The 18,975-nt window shown below is 38.5% G+C and overlaps 1 protein-coding gene and 1 pseudogene across 1 annotated transcript in view; both read right to left on the reverse strand.

The window, feature by feature from the left end:
• Positions 1-18,975, reverse strand: part of HS6ST2 (heparan sulfate 6-O-sulfotransferase 2) — a 447,470-nt gene that overhangs the window by 187,953 nt on the left and 240,542 nt on the right. The window lies entirely within an intron of this gene.
• Positions 5,057-7,191, reverse strand: LOC119522585 (annotated as a pseudogene).

Here is an 18,975-nt window from a genome sequence, read left to right on the forward strand (position 1 = left end):
GGACCCCAAGGCAGCCCCCTCAAGAGTGGGGGATGGGTGTGCTGTCAACCACTGCAGAACAAGCTACTGAAACTTCTTTACCTTAGTTTCTCAGCCTTTTCCTTCTGCACTTCCCTGGATGCTGTACAGTGCTTCCCTGGCCTCCAGAGCCTCAGAACACTTACACATATTTCAGACAGTTTCTGCCTGTCCACTAGCTGTTTTGTAGGAGTAAGTCCTAGAGCTCCCTACTTTGCCATCTTTCCTGGAAGTTCCCCCTCAGAAGATATCTTTATTGGGCCTTTTCATGTTCCAGTGACTGGGTGAAATATTTTTACATGGATTATCCCATTTAATTCTCTCAACAACCTTATGCAGTAAATAATTATTTTTATTACCTTTTTACAGAAGAGAGCAATAAGGTTCTGAATAGTTAAATAACTTAACTTTCCTGGTGTCACACAGTTGAGAAATGACAGAGCCAGGACTGAAACTCAAGTGTGTCTGACCTCAAAGGCCTGATTACAAAAGCTTTTCATGGTAGTCAGTACAAGTCAGCAGTGTTTGAGGCAGACAGAAAACAGCAGGGATTAGGTATGTCGCTGCCTCAAAGAGAGTACCAATAGAGCGATTGCTCCAGTGGACTTCAGATGACCAAGACCTTGTTCCATCAAGGGATAAGGCTGCTGCCACCACTGCTGCTTTTACTGCCACTCCTCCCGGCTGCTTTTTGTGAGCCTCTATGCCAGGCATAGCGTTCTGTGCTTTGAGTACTCAATATAATTTAACCCTTACTGGTCCAATTTGAAATAGCTAGTATTATTCTCCTTACTTTCCAAATGAGGAAACTGAAGCCCAGAGAGGTTAAGCAACTTGCCCAAGATTATACAGATAATAAACAAGAAAGCCAGGAGGATTCAAATGCATACTTGACTGAAAAGAAAGCTTGTGTTTTAACCATGATGTTGTGTTATTTCCACTTAACTAAGCAGATCCGGCCCAGCTTTTCTAGAGATGAGAAGTCTTCTTCTCTATCTAGAAGGCTTTGGTAATGACCCAAAGCCTCCAAGTCTACAGTGAGAGAATGAAGAATAGTGAGCAAAGCCTGAGGATTCTGCAGGACACCATCAAGTGCACCAATATATGCATTGTGTGACTCTCAGAAGGATAAGAAAGAGAGAAAAGGGGCAAAAGGAATATTCAAAGAAATATGATGGAAAAATTTTAACAAAAGACATGAATATACAAATCCAAGGCACTCAATGAACACCTAACAGGATAAACACAAATAGATTCACATGGCATATTAAAATCAAACTGTTGAATGCCAACAATAATGAGAGAATTCTGAATGCCACAAGAGAGAAGTAATGTGTCACATACAAGGGAGACTCAATAACATTAAATGTTGATTTATCATCAGAAACCATGGAGGAAAGAAGGCAGTGGGAACACATATTTAAAGTGCTAAAAGCAAAAAATTGCCAAGCAAGAATTCTATGTCTGGCAAAACTGTTTTTCAAAACTGAGAGTGGAATTAAACATTCCCAGATAGACAAAAACTGAGGGGACTTCATCACCACTAGACCGGCCCTACAAGAAATACTACAGGGAGTTCTGTAGATTGAAAGGAAAGGACAGTAGACAATTGACTGAAGCCACATGAAGAAATAATGATCTTCAGTAAAGATAATGATATGGGTAAATGTAAATATCAGTACTATTGTATTTTTGGTTTGCAACTCCACTTTTTTCTTCCTACAGGACCTAAAAGGCAAATGCATAAAATGCAATGATAAATCAATCACTAGGGACTCATAATGTATAGATATGTAATTTGTTACAAGAACTACATAAAGGTGGGGGGATGGCAGCATATAGGAACATAGTTTATGTATGCTATCAAACTTAAGATTGGTATCAGAACACAGGAGATTGTCACAGATTTAGGATGCTAAATGTAAGCCCCATGGTAACCACAAAGAGAATATCAGAGAATATGCAAACTCACAGAGACAGAAAATTGAGTACAGGTTAACAGGGGTGGGGGCAGGGGCAATGGATAGTCAATGCAAAATGAGTGTAGGTTTTCTGTTTGGTGTAAAGAGAATGTCCTAGCAATGGATGGTGGTGAAGGTATGACAACATTGTGAATGTGATCAATCCTACTGAATGGTACACTTGGGAGGGGTTGGGGTTTCATTTAAAAATAAATGAAAGAAAGAGAAGCTAGAGAAATGACAATTAAATGCAATACATGATACTGGATGGGATCTAAGAAAGGAGGAGTAAAAGCTCAAAAGGATATTATTGCGAAATAAGAAACAATTGGAATATAGAATGTAAGCTTTATATCTTTGTAAATTTCTTGAACCTGATAACTGCAGTTGAGTTGATTGCATAAGGGAATATCCTCATTTGTAGGAAATATACCTGGAAGTATTATGGGTTCAAGGAGTATGATGTGTACAATTTGCTTTCAAATGTTCAGAAAATAGATAGACTGATAAATTGATAGATGAATGATAGAATGAAACAGCAAATGTGACAAAATGTTAAAACTGGTGGATCTTGGGGGTGGAGGTATGTTGGGGTTCTCCATATGGGGTTTATATTATTTTTGCAACTTCCTATAATCTTGAAATTATTTAAAAATTAAAAGTTAAAAAATATTAAAAGAACATGTACTATAAGTTCCACACAGAAAATAAAAACAGACAAAATGCTTGCTATCACAATCCTCACAAATACCCTAGGAAGTAAATACAACTAATTTCATTTGATAGATGAGGAAAATGAGACTCAGACACATTCACTTGCCCCAGAAGTAAGCTATGCAAACTGTTGGGGATTAAATCATGTCCCACACAAAAGTTACATTCAAGTCCTAACCCCTGGTCCTGTGGGTATGAAGCCATTTGTGAACAGGAATTTTGAAGATGCTACTAGTTAAGGTGTTACCAAACTGAATGTAGATGGGCCTTAATCCAATATGGCTGAAGTCCTCATAAGCAAAGGGAATTGGGCACAGAGAGGACGCCATGGGGAGCAACCAGGAGCTGGAAGCCAGTGGAACCTGGAAGAGACAGGAAAAGATGCCACCATGTGCACTGCCATGTGACAGAAAAATCAAAAGAACCGGAGAAAAGGCCAACCAGCCAGAAGATACAAACCCTGGCAGGAAGGAAGCCTTCTAGCCTCTGAAACTGTGAGCCAATAAACTCTTGTTTTTGTTTTAGTAGCTGGGAAGCTAAAACACAAACTCAGGATTCTCTGTCACCAAAGCTGTGACTTTGACCACTGGTCTATACCAACCATCAGAAACAAGGCATAGCACTTCAGCTTCCTTACCACATTCCACCTCTCATCTCTCACTTTCATTAAGCTTGCCTGGTCGTGTAATTTTGGTTTTTGTGGATCCTTACTCTAGAACTTTCTGAGTTTTCTTTCTCAGGAGAAATGTCTGCAAACATAAATCCAAGTTATAGGCTTGTGCTGGAGCTCCTAAATATTTTACTTTTCATCAAAATTCCAGACATAAGCAACATTCAAATTTGCTTCTTTTATGTGGTGTGATTAAAAGTCCTGAATAGTGCAACCCTTTTACAACCCTTGTGAAAGCTTTTCGTAATAACGTTTCCCCTTTGAATAATGTGCTGATCTACTGATTAAATCGGCTCCAAAGGTTGAATCGGTGAGATAAAACTGGCAGGCAGGAAGGTGTTACCAGACACTCATTCTCCTTCCTCAGGGGGAGCTCCATAAATTTGTAGCAATAGAATAGCTTTGCAACCTTCAAGGAAGACTATGATGCTGAAATGAAACCCATCAGACAAAGAATGGCTTTTCCCAACCACGAATTACCCTGTGCTTTATGAGCTACAGGTAAACAAGTAACTTTTTTTTTTTTTTAATTGTTATCACTTCTTTGATTTATTGCCACAATTGAAAAGGTGTATTTCCAATCATTTTTCATGGTTCTGTTTTTGCTTACTGTGATAGGATTTCACTTCATCTCATTTGAATTGCAATTTAAATAAGCAAAGCTTTGCTCTTTTCTGACTAAATTCAACATGCATAACGGATTTTATGGCTTGGATCCTATGGCTCAAAAAGGTTTGGAGAACATAGCAAGCAGCATCTATTAAAAAAAAAAATTCCAGGGTTGCAAAATATTACAAATTGACTTTGCACACTTAGACTGAAGACATTATAAAAGATAAACAAAAAGGTGGTCTCTACTGCTACTGCATGATCATCTATTATACCAGTATGCATTGAAATGTATTTTTATAAAGCTCCGCAGATATTAAACCTTTCACCAGCTTAAGTCATGGAAATGCTCTCTTTAAGGCAGGAAGTATTTAAGAAAGGTAAAGTTACCTTTATTTTTATTCTTTGTATCTGTAAATCACTTATGTAGATTTTTTTTACAATTTCAAAAACATAGTGTCTTGGTAACATGTTTCCTAAATTAAGCCACTAGGTTTTCTTATTCACTGTGGAAGACATTCATCAAAAGGCCATCAAATATATTTACAAACAAAAAATGTAACCTCAATATAGAAGAAAAAATTAGAGCTTTTTTCCCTTTTTAAAACTATTGAGGAAAAAAACTGTAACGAAGGTAAACAGCAAAAACAGAAAAAAAAAAATTTAAAACCTTTCCAATTTGCTGAAAAGAGAATTAGACACAGAGTAGACCATGGCAACACCCTCTTCCCCTGGATATCCTTATCCTTCCTCCCTTGCCGCCCTCAGTTCGCATTTTATCCTGACTCTCTTCAGTCCTTCTTCAGCCATGGACTGAACACATTTGGTGTCTTGAACAAATACTGGTATAAGAAAAGGTGGTGATTTTTTTCCAGTGCAATGCAGGCCCAGGACAAGGATGAAATGTAGGACATACAGCTTATGCCCATTCCAAGGCTTCCAGTTAAGCTTAGCACATAGCAGTACTGCAAGCAGAAATGATTAAATAGTTTTTTTTTCCCTAGTATTAGACAGGTATTGCAGCTGGGTTACTAAAAATAAACCCCAGGTCCACCCCAATCCCTCAAATGAGCCACAGCTGTGGTTAACAATGATTCATTTGCATTTTATTATTTGGACCAAGAGAAGAAACAGAAGTTGTCTGACTTTCTTCACACCAACCAATAATTTTGCATTTTAAAGTTTGGGATGTTTTCCATAATGAGCTGAATCAAAAATCTATTTGAAAAATATATATTTATATAAAAAAAGATTCAGGTTGTTTGCACATAAAACATCAATTGATAAGTTTCTTTTGTCTTTGATTCCATGTTGCTGGAAAGTTTGACCAAGCTTGCATGCTAATTTGTCCTTAGTAGCAAGTATTACAGGCAGTTTCTTTGTCTAGTGAAAGGAGAACCCTTTTTCAACACAATCGGAACTCAACAGTGATTCAGAAGCAACATTCTATCCTTAATACTGTCAGTTTTGAGCCATCAACATGAAAATCCTTGATAAGGTGGAGAAGATGTCGCCAGGAATCGATTAATCGATGTGCCTAAGAGTTCTGCAATACTATTTTGCTTAAGTTTTTTTTTTTTTTTGCACCATTGATTGATTTTTAAAAATCCATGTGTATTTTTCCTTCTGTCCAAAATGTTCTATGTAACAACATTGACTCTTTCAGACTGTCATTTTGAGTCTTCTTATTTCACCTTGCAGGATGCCAGGATGCTCACAAGTTCCCCCCTCCCTTTTTTTTTTTTTTTTTTTTTTTTTGGCCTTAAATTCATTAAAAGCACTGCTCTGTCATAGATTCATACGCAGGTGCTCTGGCCGTTTGGAGATCATGGGAAAAGCTTGTTTTTTGTATGGCCCAGAGTTCGGCTGTCGTATCGGAAGTGGTGCTGATGCTTCCCCACTCATTGTCACATCCATCTGCTCTATTCCACTTGTTTCCATTGGGTACTCCACAGGCGTTTGAGGATTTGTTGTGCTGGCTGAAGCACCTCTTCCCCAGAAATCCCCCGGAGAAAATTTGACCGGGCTGACAGGTGTTCGTGGGCTGCCAATAAATCTTCGAGGTGATCGGATTTTTGGTTCAAAGGAAAACTTTTCTTTCACACTTTCAAGTACAGATGGAGCCACATATGTGAAACCCAGAAAGACCTGGTTGGCACTTTCACTGAGAGTTGAGTCATCTGGGCTGTCAACAGGTGTCTGATGTGTAAACTTTGAATCAAACTGACTCACATCCTCTTCAGATTGCAACAGGGGTTTAAAGGGAGGCTCCACCTTCCGAGCCAGAAGTTCTTCCCAGTTAATGTCTGAAGAAAGGATGAGCCTGAACTTCTCCAGCATCCCCAGGACCAGCTCCAAGACGAGAAGCAGCATTTCTTTTCAGCAGCTTTTTAAGCAGATCTCTGGCTTCTTGTGTGAGGTAGGGAGGCAAATTGAGTTTACATTTGAGGATTTTGTCAATTGTTTTCTTTCTATTCTCCCCAGTGAACAGGGGTGCTCCAGTCAGCATGTCATACATTAATGCTCCCAAACTCCACCAATCCACAGCACGATTATGGCCACTTCTCATCAAGATCTCAGGGGCCATGTATTCTATTGTTCCACAAAAGGTATGTGTGACTGTTCCATCATGAATAGATTCTTTGCATAGTCCAAAGTCTGTGAGTTTCACATGACCTTGGTGATTAAGCATGATATTCTCCGGCTTCAGGTCTCTGTAGATGATCCCCTTTTGATGTAAATGCCCCAAAGCCATGGAGATTTCTGCCAAGTAAAAGCAGGCTGTGTCTTCCATAAATATTCCCTCTCTTTCTAATTGCATAAATAGTTCTCCTTTTTAAGCACCTTCATGGCAAATATTTTCCCAGTATTTGCGCCTGTTACTTTTCGTACTTGAAAAACCTTTCCATAGCCCCCTTTGCCAAGTACCCGAAGTAGCTCAAAACGTTCTGGTCTGATTTTTTCTGGCCCTCTGTTCACACTAGTTTCTGAGATTTCAAATTTCTCACAATGTTCCATGCCAAGTTCATATGGTCCAACTCCCCCATGGTCCATGCTTTCATTTAACTGACCCCCCTCCTCCAGCTCATCCTCAGAACCCGCGTCCTCTGGCTGGTCCAGGTCTATGTCAAACACTCCTGCCATGTCCTCAGCTGCCCTGTCTCGGAAGTCCGGCGCTGGGTAAAAGCCGTCCCGCCTCCGTCTTCGCCTCATGGGCCCGGACCCGCCGCAGCCACTGCCGCCGCTGCCGCCATCACTGGCTGCTTAGGCTCCAACAAGTAACTTTTGAATGCAGGAAGACAATGATATTTTCCATTCAGCAAAGTTTTGATTTCATGAGGGCCTGAGGCATTAGTACTTTGGAAGAACGTTGATTTGTCCTCATTCTTTCTATACCTGGGGGCACTGAGTGTGTAGGCTCCAAGAGGGGAGAAGTCAGCACACATCACCAAAATAGACCAGCTTCCTCCTCAATAACAGGAAAGTGCTCAGGGGAAAGGCTTGTTCATCAATTGCATTTCAGAGACATTGACTGCAGCTTTTCCAGCCACTGACTTTTTTTTTTTTTTTGCCAGACACAGCTCTTGAATGCCCTGCCTAACTTCCAACTACAAAACCATTCTTCAGAGATGGCATAAGAGACAAATACCACCCACTACTAAAAAGCATTGTCTTTGGCAGACTATTCAAAACTAGGAATAAGCGTGCCCTCACAAAGGACAGAGATGATGAACCACTAAGTGGATCCAAACTTGCAATAGCCTTGAGGAGCCGATCTTCCTGAGTCCTGGTGTCTAGGACTGGGAGAGCCAATACTGTCCTCTGCAGAAATCCATGCCAAATCTCACCTTTTCCAAAACGGAGACAGCCGACATTTTGTTGCTCTTTTACCACTGGTACAAATTTGTTCATGATATATTTTCTTTGTTTTTCACCAAAAGAGCTGTCATTATCATCATCATTGCCATCTCCATTTGATGTGGTGGAAGTACTAAGTGTTTTGCGTATCTGATTTTCATTTAATGCCTCAAAATTGCTGGAAGATAGGAAAAATAGCTATCTTTTCTTAGGTACTACTGTGTTTTGTGCCAGGCACTCTGCTCACCACTTGAAACACATTAACTCATTTCCTTCTTACAACAACTCTATTATTAACTGTGCTTTACAGATGAAGAAACTGAAGGTCAGAAAAACTAACTACCCTCCCCAAGGTCACTGCTAATATAAGTAGCAGAATCAGAACTGGAACCCCAGTCTTTCAGATTCCAAAGCCCACACTTTCCCCTGCTACTGGACTTTAATCTCTGAATCACTCATAGTACCTAATTCAGGCTCTGACATAATAAGGTAGAGAATCAATAAACATTTAGATTGCCTCTAGAAGTTTGTCAACATTTCTCTAGCTTACTCTTAGCTCTGTAGAGATAATTCATAAATTTAGGTAAATAAACAATGTGTACAGCTTCCTATTTTTGGCCCCTATGCTGCTAAATTGAGAGAGCTCTTCACAGTGTTTCTGAATTCTAAACAAACTGTTTTCCCCTCTAGTGGTGATGTTGTTTTGACTATCCTTGAGGGCAAAGGGGTGGACTGGCTCATCGGGTCCTTGGGCTTGCCATTTTGTAACTTTCTTTAACTGCATCTGAGAAATGCTCATATACTGCTGGTAGGTGATCAAATTGTATAGTCCTTCTGGAGGGCAGTTCATGTCTGATGTAAAAAAAAGCCATAAAATGTGTATATCCTTTGACATGATGACTATAACAGTGTTAATTATAATAGTAAAAAAAAATTGAAATTATCTTAACTGATCCACAACAGGGAAATAGTAAATTATGGTAGAGCCATAGGTAGAATATTATCCAGCCATTAAATATATTATTTTCCAAGAATATTTAATGACATGGTAAATGGACATAAAATGTTTGATGAATAAGATGGTCCTGGTGTTTAAAGTCCAGTAGGTGAGACAGATAGTATATAATTATAAACATAATTATTATAAAGAAAATTGAGATTATGCATAATCCTAACAGTGCATGGCACATAGTAGGTGCTTGGTAAATAGTTTTTGTGTAAAACAATGAATGAATGAATGAATACAAGGAAACAAAGAGTGTAAGGAAGTAAGCCAAAATGGTGATCTCTGGGTGGTGAGACTGCTGATGATTTTTATTTTCTTTTTCATATTTTCTTGATTAAAAATTTATTTTCTCATGTACAATATATTATATTTAATACCTAAAAATAGGACTCTACATATGAGGGGAAGGAGGCAAACCTGTTAGTGTGAAGGGAAAATATGAGTGAGAAATGTAAGAACTATCTGGAGGACTTGGGGATATTTTTCAGCTTGGAAGCATTTTTTTCTATGGAATGATAAACAGCAGCTGTTGAAGCCCCTTCTTTGTGTTCTGCATACAACTTTAGAAAGGAAGACGACTTTTAATCTTGCAGTTACTCGCAAAAGAAGGAAATGGGAAGCAGATCTTTAAAAATGGGCTTCTTGTCCTTCAAGGAAGGCTCAGATCTCAAAGAATAAGTTGGTTGCTTTGGCTTGAACCCTAGGGAACTCTGCTCACAGGGGAAGCCTTTGGCGTGTAAAACAGGCAGAGCCTTAGGAATAATACTGTCACACCAAATCATCTTTGAAGTAGCTTTTACAATGAGACTTCAAGATATTTTACTTGCCCAAAACTAAAGTTTGGGGTGGGTTCACAATTTATAATTTATGAAACCTTTTGACATATATACGATACCTTCATTTTGATCTCCTCTTCGATGTAACGTATCACTTGATTTTCTTTTCCCCCTATCATTGTTCTGGGATTTGTACAACAGAAACTTTTATTTTCAGAAAAAATGATTAGCATGAAATGTTACTTACGACATCCTAAACTATGTGTTCTATAAATGGTAAATGGTTATAATTACTATAAGATGAAAGTCATACATTGAATACCTTGTAATTATAAAGAAACGGTCTGGTCATGGTCTCAAATCAAATTAAAGAGGCATAAAATTCAATTTCATTTTCTCAAGATCTGTGTTAAAGTTGAGCACACACAAAAAGTGGTTTCAAATGTAAGACGCTGGCACAGAAGTGTTTTTTGCATAGACATTGTGAAATGACATATTTCTAGAATTTTACATGCCCTCTCAAGGCCCAGTGTAAGTATGTTTTCGTATGACCACCACATGCTGAATCCGAAAAGTGCTAAACTCTGGTTTAGCAGATCCCTGATCACTCTTCTTAATTTCCAATATAAGGATATAATACATAATATACATAAAACAGCAACACCCCAAACTGAAAGAAAAAAGAAGGAATTCCTGACAAGGCCATTTCTGAGGCAGTTTAAGACTTTCACACTTGTTTTCCATAGACATATTTATACCGTATAGTTATTATTCAACATTAACCTACTAGAATGGCTATAATCAAAAAGACAGACAACAATAAGTGTTGCAAGTACATGGAGAAACTGGAACACTTATATATTGCTGGCAGGAATGTAAAATGGTGGAACCACTTTTGAAGAGTCTGGGAGTTACTCAAAAAGTTAAAGACAGAATTACCATATGACTCAGCAATTCCACTCCTAGGTATACATACCCAAGAGAAATGAAAACACATGTCCATGTAAAAAATTAAGCACTAATGTTAAAGGCAGCACTATTCATAATAGCCAAAAGATGAAAATAGCCCAAATGCTCATCAACTGATGACTGGATAAACAGGACGTGCTATATCCATACAATGGAATATTATTCAGCCTTTGAAAAGAATGAAGTACTGATACATGCTACATCATGGATGAACTCTGAAAACATTATGCTAAGTTAAAGATGCCAGATACAAACAACCACTTATTGTACAATTCTGTTTATATGTAATGTTCAATATATGCAAACCATGAAGGCAGAAAGCAGATTAGTGATTGATAGGGGTTGAGTGGGGGGAGGTAGGGAGTGACTGATAATGGCGAGGGGATTTCTATTTGGGGAGTTGAAATGTTCAAAAATTAGATAGTGTTGATGGTGGCATAACTGTGAATATATCATAAATCACCAAACTGTATCCTTTAAGAGGATGAACTACGTGATATGTGAATCATATCTCAATAAATTTGCCATTTTAAAAACTCAATATTAAATGTAATGCTAAAAATAAATAAGATTATTCAAAAAACACGTGTGGCATCCTGGTTGAACAACATGGTGGCATAAGATGCCCCAAAGTACCGTGACCCACAGATATTGTCAACTAGCAAAAACTGGAAGATCCATCTTCCTCAAAACTCTACAAAATAGTTAAAGGGTTTCAGTAACTGGTGAGTAATGAATCAAGAAAAATCAGCTTTTAAAAAACAGTAGAAGAAGATTGTGGCACCCTCTCCCACTCCTCTCGGGTGTGGGGCCAGCCGGAACTACCATTGAGGGTCCCTGGCCCTGTTCCAGAGAGAGCAGTATAACCCCTATGTGCATACTGGGGTGCTTGTATGTTGGTGCCAATTTATCTGGTGGCAGCCTGAAAGAATGAACCAGGAAACTAGTCTATAGCTCATCATCCAGAGGTAGAAGTAGCTTGCAGACAGCTAAAGCAGTTTAAGAAACAATTAAGCAAAGGGGCCTGAGTTAAAAGATTACCTGCTTTAAGATACACAATAGAGCACCCAGGAGGGGGAGACAGCCTATTTCATAGGGAGTAGAGGGGGCATTTAATTCTGGCAAACAGGGGAATCTTAAGGCCACTAGCAAGCAAAAGCCCAGAACAAGATGCAAACTCAGACAAGACAGATGACCCTGCACTACATGTTCACCTTAGGCTGCTCTTCTTAATAGGTGGACTAAACTCTGAAGGAGACCATCAGCCAATGCAGAGCCAATTTGCAAACATGGTGAACTTAAGGAACTGACAGCTCAGGGACTAAATCCCAGAGTCTTCAAAAGAGTAAAATGTACAGCGAGCAACAAAAGATTACAGGACAAACAAAGAAACAGAGAATGATGGCCCATACAAAGAACAGAATAAAAATCTAGAAACCATCAATAAAGAATACCAGACTTTGGATATACCAGACAAAGATTTTTCAAATAATGATCCTTAATACACTCAAGAATATAAAGGAAAATATGGAGAAAGAACTAAAGGATATGAGAAAAACAGTGAATGGGCAATAGAAGAATCTGAATAAAGAGATAGAAATTTTAAAAAGGAAGAAAAGAGAACCACTGGAGTTGAAGACTTCAGTAAGTGAAATGCAAAATTCCCTAGAGGGTTTCAACAGCAGATTAGAGCTGGCAGAAGAAAGAATAGGTGAACTCGAAGATAACAAAATTGAAATAATTCAGGCTGAGGAGCAGGAAGAAAAAAGAATAAAAAAATGAACAAAGCCTAAGAAAACTGTGGGACACAATCAAGCATGCCAATATATAGTTTATGGAGTTTCCAAAAGAAAGAGAGAAAGTGGCAGAAAGAATATTCAAAGAAATGGTGGCAGATTTCTCTCTCTAAGCCCAACTCAGCAAATAAATTCATTAACCTCCCCCCAACAAGGGACATGAGTCACAGTGGAATGAATCTCCCTGGCAACGTGGGATATGACTCCCAGGAATGAGCCTGGCCCTGGCAGCAAGGGATTCAAAATGCCTACTTGGCCAAAAGGGAGAAAAAGAAAGGTAACAAGCTGAGGTCACTGTGGCTGAGAGGTCCCAAATAGAGTCAAGAGGCTATCCTGAAGGTTTCTCTTATGCAAACTCCAGCTAGACATCCCAAATGGCCGCAGTATGCCATGCCTTTACCAAAAGTAGTCCCCAAATACCTAGGTCCCTACCTAAGATTCTATAAAAGATGCGCTCACTAAGTTTTATCTCTCAGAAACTTAAATCAACCAGAGTGTTCCTATGCCAGACAAGTCCTAAAACCCAGAAGCAACAGCCTCTTTAAGAACAGTCAGATGCAGCCCCCTTCCCCATACTGTTGACACCCACTTTCAACAGGAACAAGTTAGGGTGGTCACTGCCTAGACACCCCTGAAGATGGAGAAAGAGATTAAGTGAGAGGAAGGGGTAGCAATAAACAAGATAATATTTAACAAAGGTCTATGAATACTGAAACTTTATATATGTATTTGTTAGATGCTGGGGTGTTGAAATAGCTGGAATGAGGTAAATGACATGATGGAACTGTAACCTATAGAATCCTTTGAAATTTTCTCTATAGCTACTTGCTGAATTGTGCTTTGAAAGTCTTCACCTTTCTGTATATACCCTATATTGCATATTAAGGAAAGAACTGAAACTGTGATGTTGTAGCCCATAACAATGTTTGAAATTACCTCTATAACTGCTTGTTGAGCTGTACATCAAGAGTTGACACCTTTCTGTATGTATGTTATACTTTATAATAATGGAAATAGCTGCAGTTGTGGAAACTATGACCCATGACATTGTTTGAAATTTGCTAACAACTTGTTAACTTGTACTTTGAAAGTTATCACTGTTGTGTATATATGTTAAAGTTCACAATAAAAATGCATTAGAAAAGAAATGATAGAAAATTTCCAAAATTTAATGAAAGATATGAATATACGCATTCAAGAAGCCAACAAAACCCAAAATGATCAAGTTGAAGAGAACTATGTCCAAACACATAAAAGTCAAACTCTTGAATGCTAAAGACAAGGAGAGAGTTCTGAAAGCTGCAAGAGAAAAGCCATGTGTTATATACAAGGGAGTCCCAATAAGATTGTTCTGATTTCTCATCAGAAACCATGAGCACAAGAAAGCAGTAGAAGAAATATTTAAAACACTGAAGGAAAAAAATTGGCAACCAAGAATTTTATATCCAGTGAGACCGTCTTTCAAAAATGAGGGAGAGATTCAGACATTCCCAGATGATAAAAGTATAAGGGAGTTCATCACTAATATGCCTGCCCTAAAAGCAATGCTAAAGGGAGTTATTCAGACTGAAAGAAAAGGATATAAGACAGTGGATTGAAACAGCATAAGAAATCAAGGCCTCCAGTAAAGGTAGCCATATGGGTAATTAAAAATTCCAGTACTATTCTATTGTATTTTTTGGTATGTAACACCACTTTTTACTTCTTTCAGGTTCTAAAATGCAAATGCATAAAAGGTAATGATAAATCTATTGTTTGGGACATGCAATGTATAAAGATATAATTTGTATCAAGTACAACAAAAATGGTAGGGGGAAGGAGGGTATAGGAACAGCATATGTTTAAGAAATCAAATGAGACTGTTATATGTTTGAGATGTTAAATTTAAACCCCATGGTAACCACAAAGAAAATATCTGAGAAATATATACAGAAAGAAAAGAGAAAGGACTCAAAATGGTACTCTACAATAAAATCAAACAAATACGAAAGTAGGTATGAATGAAAAATTGAGGGACAAAAAAAGTAGAAGACTTACAAAGACCAAATAGCAAAATGGCACATAATAGTTCTGTATTATTCGTAGTTACTTTAAATATAAAAGGAAGTACAAGGTCAACACCACAAAATCAGTAGTGTTTCTGTACACAATTAATGAACAATCAGAAGAGGAATTCAAGAAAAAAATTTCACTTATGATAGCAACTAAAAGAATCAAATATATAGGGAAAAATTAACAAAGAATCTAAAGGATTTGTACAGAGAAAACTACAAAACACTGTTAAAAGAAATCAAATAAGAATTATACAAATGGAAGGACATTCCATGTTTGTGGATTACAAGACTAAATATCATTAAGATGCCAAGTCTACACAAAGTGATTTATAGATTAAACGCAATACCAATGAAAATTCCAATAGCTTTCTTTACAGAAATGGAAAAGCCAGATATCAAATTCATATGTAAGGGTAAAGGCCCCAATTAGCCAAAAACATCTTCAACAAGAAGAACAAAGTTGGTGGACTCACATTTTCTGATTTTAAAACTTATTACAAAGGTACAGTAATCAAAAAGCATGGTACTGGCACAAGTACAGTCATACAGACCTAAGAAATCAAATTGAAATTTCAGAAATAAACCCGCACATCTATGACTAATTGATTTTTGAGAAGGGTGACAAGTCCAAGCAATGTGGAAAGAATAGTCTTTTCAACAAATGGTACTGGGGAAAATGGATATCTCTATGCAAAAGAATGAAGGTGGACCCCTACCTCATAGCATATATAAAAAGTAACTCAAGAGAGGCGGGGCAAGATGGCAGACTGGTGAGCTGTAAGTTTTAGTTACTCCTCCAGGAAAGTAGGTAAAAAGCCAGGAACTGCGTGGACTGGACACCACAGAGCAATCTGACTTTGGGCATACTTCATACAACACTCATGAAAATGTCGAACTGCTGAGATCAGCGAAATCTAAGCTCAATACAGAAAGCTTCAAAGAATTGCAATTTGGGCACGTCAAGTCAAGAGCAGAACTAAGAGAGCTCTGAGACAAAAGGCAATAATCCAGTGGCTGAGAAAATTCACTAAACACCACAACTTCCTAAGAAAAGGGGGGTGTCTGCTCACAGCCACCATCCTGGTGGACAGGAAACACTCCTGCCCATCGCCAGCCCCATAGCCCAGAGCTGCCCCAGACAACCCAGTGTGACGGAAGTGCTTCAAATAACAGGCACACACCACAAAACTGGGCGTGGACATTAGCCTTCCCTGCAACCTCAGCTGATTGTCCCAGAGCTGGGAAGGTGGAGCAGTGTGAATTAACAAAGCCCTATTCAGCCATCATTTGAGCAGACTGGGAGCCTCCCTACACAGCCCAGAAGCCCAGAACTGCCCTGGGGGGACGGCACTCACCTGTGACATAGCACAGTCATCCCTCAACAGAGGACCCGGGGTGCACAGCCTGGAAGAGGGGCCCACTTGCAAGTCTCAGGAGCCATACGCCAATACCAAAGACTTGTGGGTCAGTGGCAGAGACAAACTGTGGCAGGACTGAACTGAAGGATTAGACTATTGCAGCAGCTTTAAAACTCTAGGATCATCAGGGAGATTTGATTGTTAGGGCCACCCCCCCTCCCCGCCTGCCCAGAAACACGCCCCACATACAGGGCAGGCAACACCAACTACACATGCAAGCTTGGTACACCAATTGGACCCCACAAGACTCACTCCCCCACTCACCAAAAAGGCTAAGCAGGGGAGAACTGGCTTGTGGAGAACAGGTGGCTCGTGGACGCCACCTGCTGGTTAGTTAGAGAAAGTACTCCACGAAGCTGTAGATCTGATAAATTAGAGATAAGGACTTCAATAGGTCTACAAACCCTAAAAGAACCCTATCAAGTTCAGCAAATGCCACGAGGCCAAAAACAACAGAAAATTATAAAGCATATGAAAAAACCAGACGATATGGATAACCCAAGCCCAAGCACCCAAATCAAAAGACCAGAAGAGACACAGCACCTAGAGCAGCTACTCAAAGAACTAAAGATGAACAATGAGACCATAGTACGGGATATGAAGGAAATCAAGAAGACTCTAGAAGAGCATAAAGAAGACATTGCAAGACTAAATAAAAAAATGGATGATCTTATGGAAATTAAAGAAACTGTTGACCAAATTAAAAAGATTCTGGACACTCATAGTACAAGACTAGAGGAAGTTGAACAACGAATCAGTGACCTGGAAGATGACAGAATGGAAAATGAAAGCATAAAAGAAAGAATGGGGAAAAAAATTGAAAAAATCGAAATGGACCTCAGGGATATGATAGATTACATGAAACGTCCAAATATAAGACTCATTGGTGTCCCAGAAGGGGAAGAAAAGGGTAAAGGTCTAGGAAGAGTATTCAAAGAAATTGTTGGGGAAAACTTCCCAAATCTTCAAAACAACATAAATACACAAATCATAAATGCTCAGCGAACCCCAAATAGAATAAATCCAAATAAACCCACTCCGAGACATATACTGATCAAACTGTCAAACACAGAAGAGAAGGAGCAAGTTCTGAAAGCAGCAAGAGAAAAGCAATTCACCACATACAAAGGAAACAGCATAAGACTAAGTAGTGACTACTCAGCAGCCACCATGGAGGCGAGAAGGCAGTGGCACGATATATTTAAAATTCTGAGTGAGAAAAATTTCCAGCCAAGAATACTTCATCCAGCAAAGCTCTCCTTCAAATTTGAGGGAGAGCTTAAATTTTTCACAGACAAACAAATGCTGAGAGAATTTGCTAACAAGAGACCTGCCCTACTGGAGATACTCAAGGGAGCCCTACAGACAGAGAAACAAAGACAGGACAGAGAGACTTGGAGAAAGGTTCAGTACTAAAGCGATTCGGTATGGGTACAATAAAGGATATTAATAGACAGAGGGGAAAAATATGGCAAACATAAACCAAAGGATAAGATGGCCGATTCAAGAAATGCCTTCACGGTTATAACGTTGAATGTAAATGGATTAAACTCCCCAATTAAAAGATATAGATTCGCAGAATGGATCAAAAAAAATGAACCATCAATATGTTGCATACAAGAGACTCATCTTAGACACAGGGACACAAAGAAACTGAAAGTGAAAGGATGGAAAAAAATATTTCATGCAAGCTACAGCCAAAAGAAAGCAGGTGTAGCAATATAATCTCAGATAAAATAGACTTCAAATGCAGGGATGTTTTGAGAGACAAAGAAGGCCACTACATACTAATAAAAGGGGCAATTCAGCAAGAAGAAATAACAATCGTAAATGTCTATGCACCCAATCAAGGTGCCACAAAATACATGAGAGAAACACTGGCAAAACTAAAGGAAGCAATTGATGTTTCCACAATAATTGTGGGAGACTTCAACACATCACTCTCTCCTATAGATAGATCAACCAGACAGAAGACCAATAAGGAAATTGAAAACCTAAACAATCTGATAAATGAATTAGATTTAACAGACATATACAGGACATTACATCCCAAATCACCAGGATACACATACTTTTCTAGTGCTCATGGAACTTTCTCCAGAATAGATCATATGCTGGGACATAAAACAAGCCTCAATAAATTTAAAAAGATTGAAATTATTCAAAGCACATTCTCTGACCACAATGGAATACAATTAGAAGTCAATAACCATCAGAGACTTAGAAAATTCACAAATACCTGGAGGTTAAACAACACACTCCTAAACAATCAGTGGGTTAAAGAAGAAATAGCAAGAGAAATTGCTAAATATATAGAGAGGAATGAAAATGAGAACACAACATACCAAAACCTATGGGATGCAGCAAAAGCAGTGCTAAGGGGGAAATTTATAGCACTAAACGCATATATTAAAAAGGAAGAAAGAGCCAAAATCAAAGAACTAATGGATCAACTGAAGAAGCTAGAAAACGAACAGCAAACCAATCCTAAACCAAGTAGAAGAAAAGAACTAACAAGGATTAAAGCAGAAATAAATGACATCGAGAACAAAAAAACAATAGAGAGGATAAATATCACCAAAAGTTGGTTCTTTGAGAAGATCAAAAAGATTGACAAGCCCCTAGCTAGACTGACAAAATCAAAAAGAGAGAAGACCCATATAAACAAAATAATGAATGAAAAAGGTGACATAACTGCAGATCCTGAAGAAATTAAAAAAATTATAAGAGGATATTATGAACAACTGTATGGCAACAAACTGGATAATGTAGAAGAAATGGACAATTTCCTGGAAACATATGAACAACCTAGACTGACCAGAGAAGAAATAGAAGACCTCAACCAACCCATCACAAGCAAAGAGATCCAATCAGTCATCAAAAATCTTCCCACAAATAAATGCCCAGGGCCAGATGGCTTCACAGGGGAATTCTACCAAACTTTCCAGAAAGAACTGACACCAATCTTACTCAAACTCTTTCAAAACATTGAAGAAAATGGAACACTACCTAACTCATTTTATGAAGCTAACATCAATCTAATACCAAAACCAGGCAAAGATGCTACAAAAAAGGAAAACTACCGGCCAATCTCCCTAATGAATATAGATGCAAAAATCCTCAACA

Source organism: Choloepus didactylus, chromosome X (assembly GCF_015220235.1).
Source record: "Choloepus didactylus isolate mChoDid1 chromosome X, mChoDid1.pri, whole genome shotgun sequence".
Classification (NCBI taxonomy): Eukaryota; Metazoa; Chordata; class Mammalia; order Pilosa; family Megalonychidae; genus Choloepus; species Choloepus didactylus.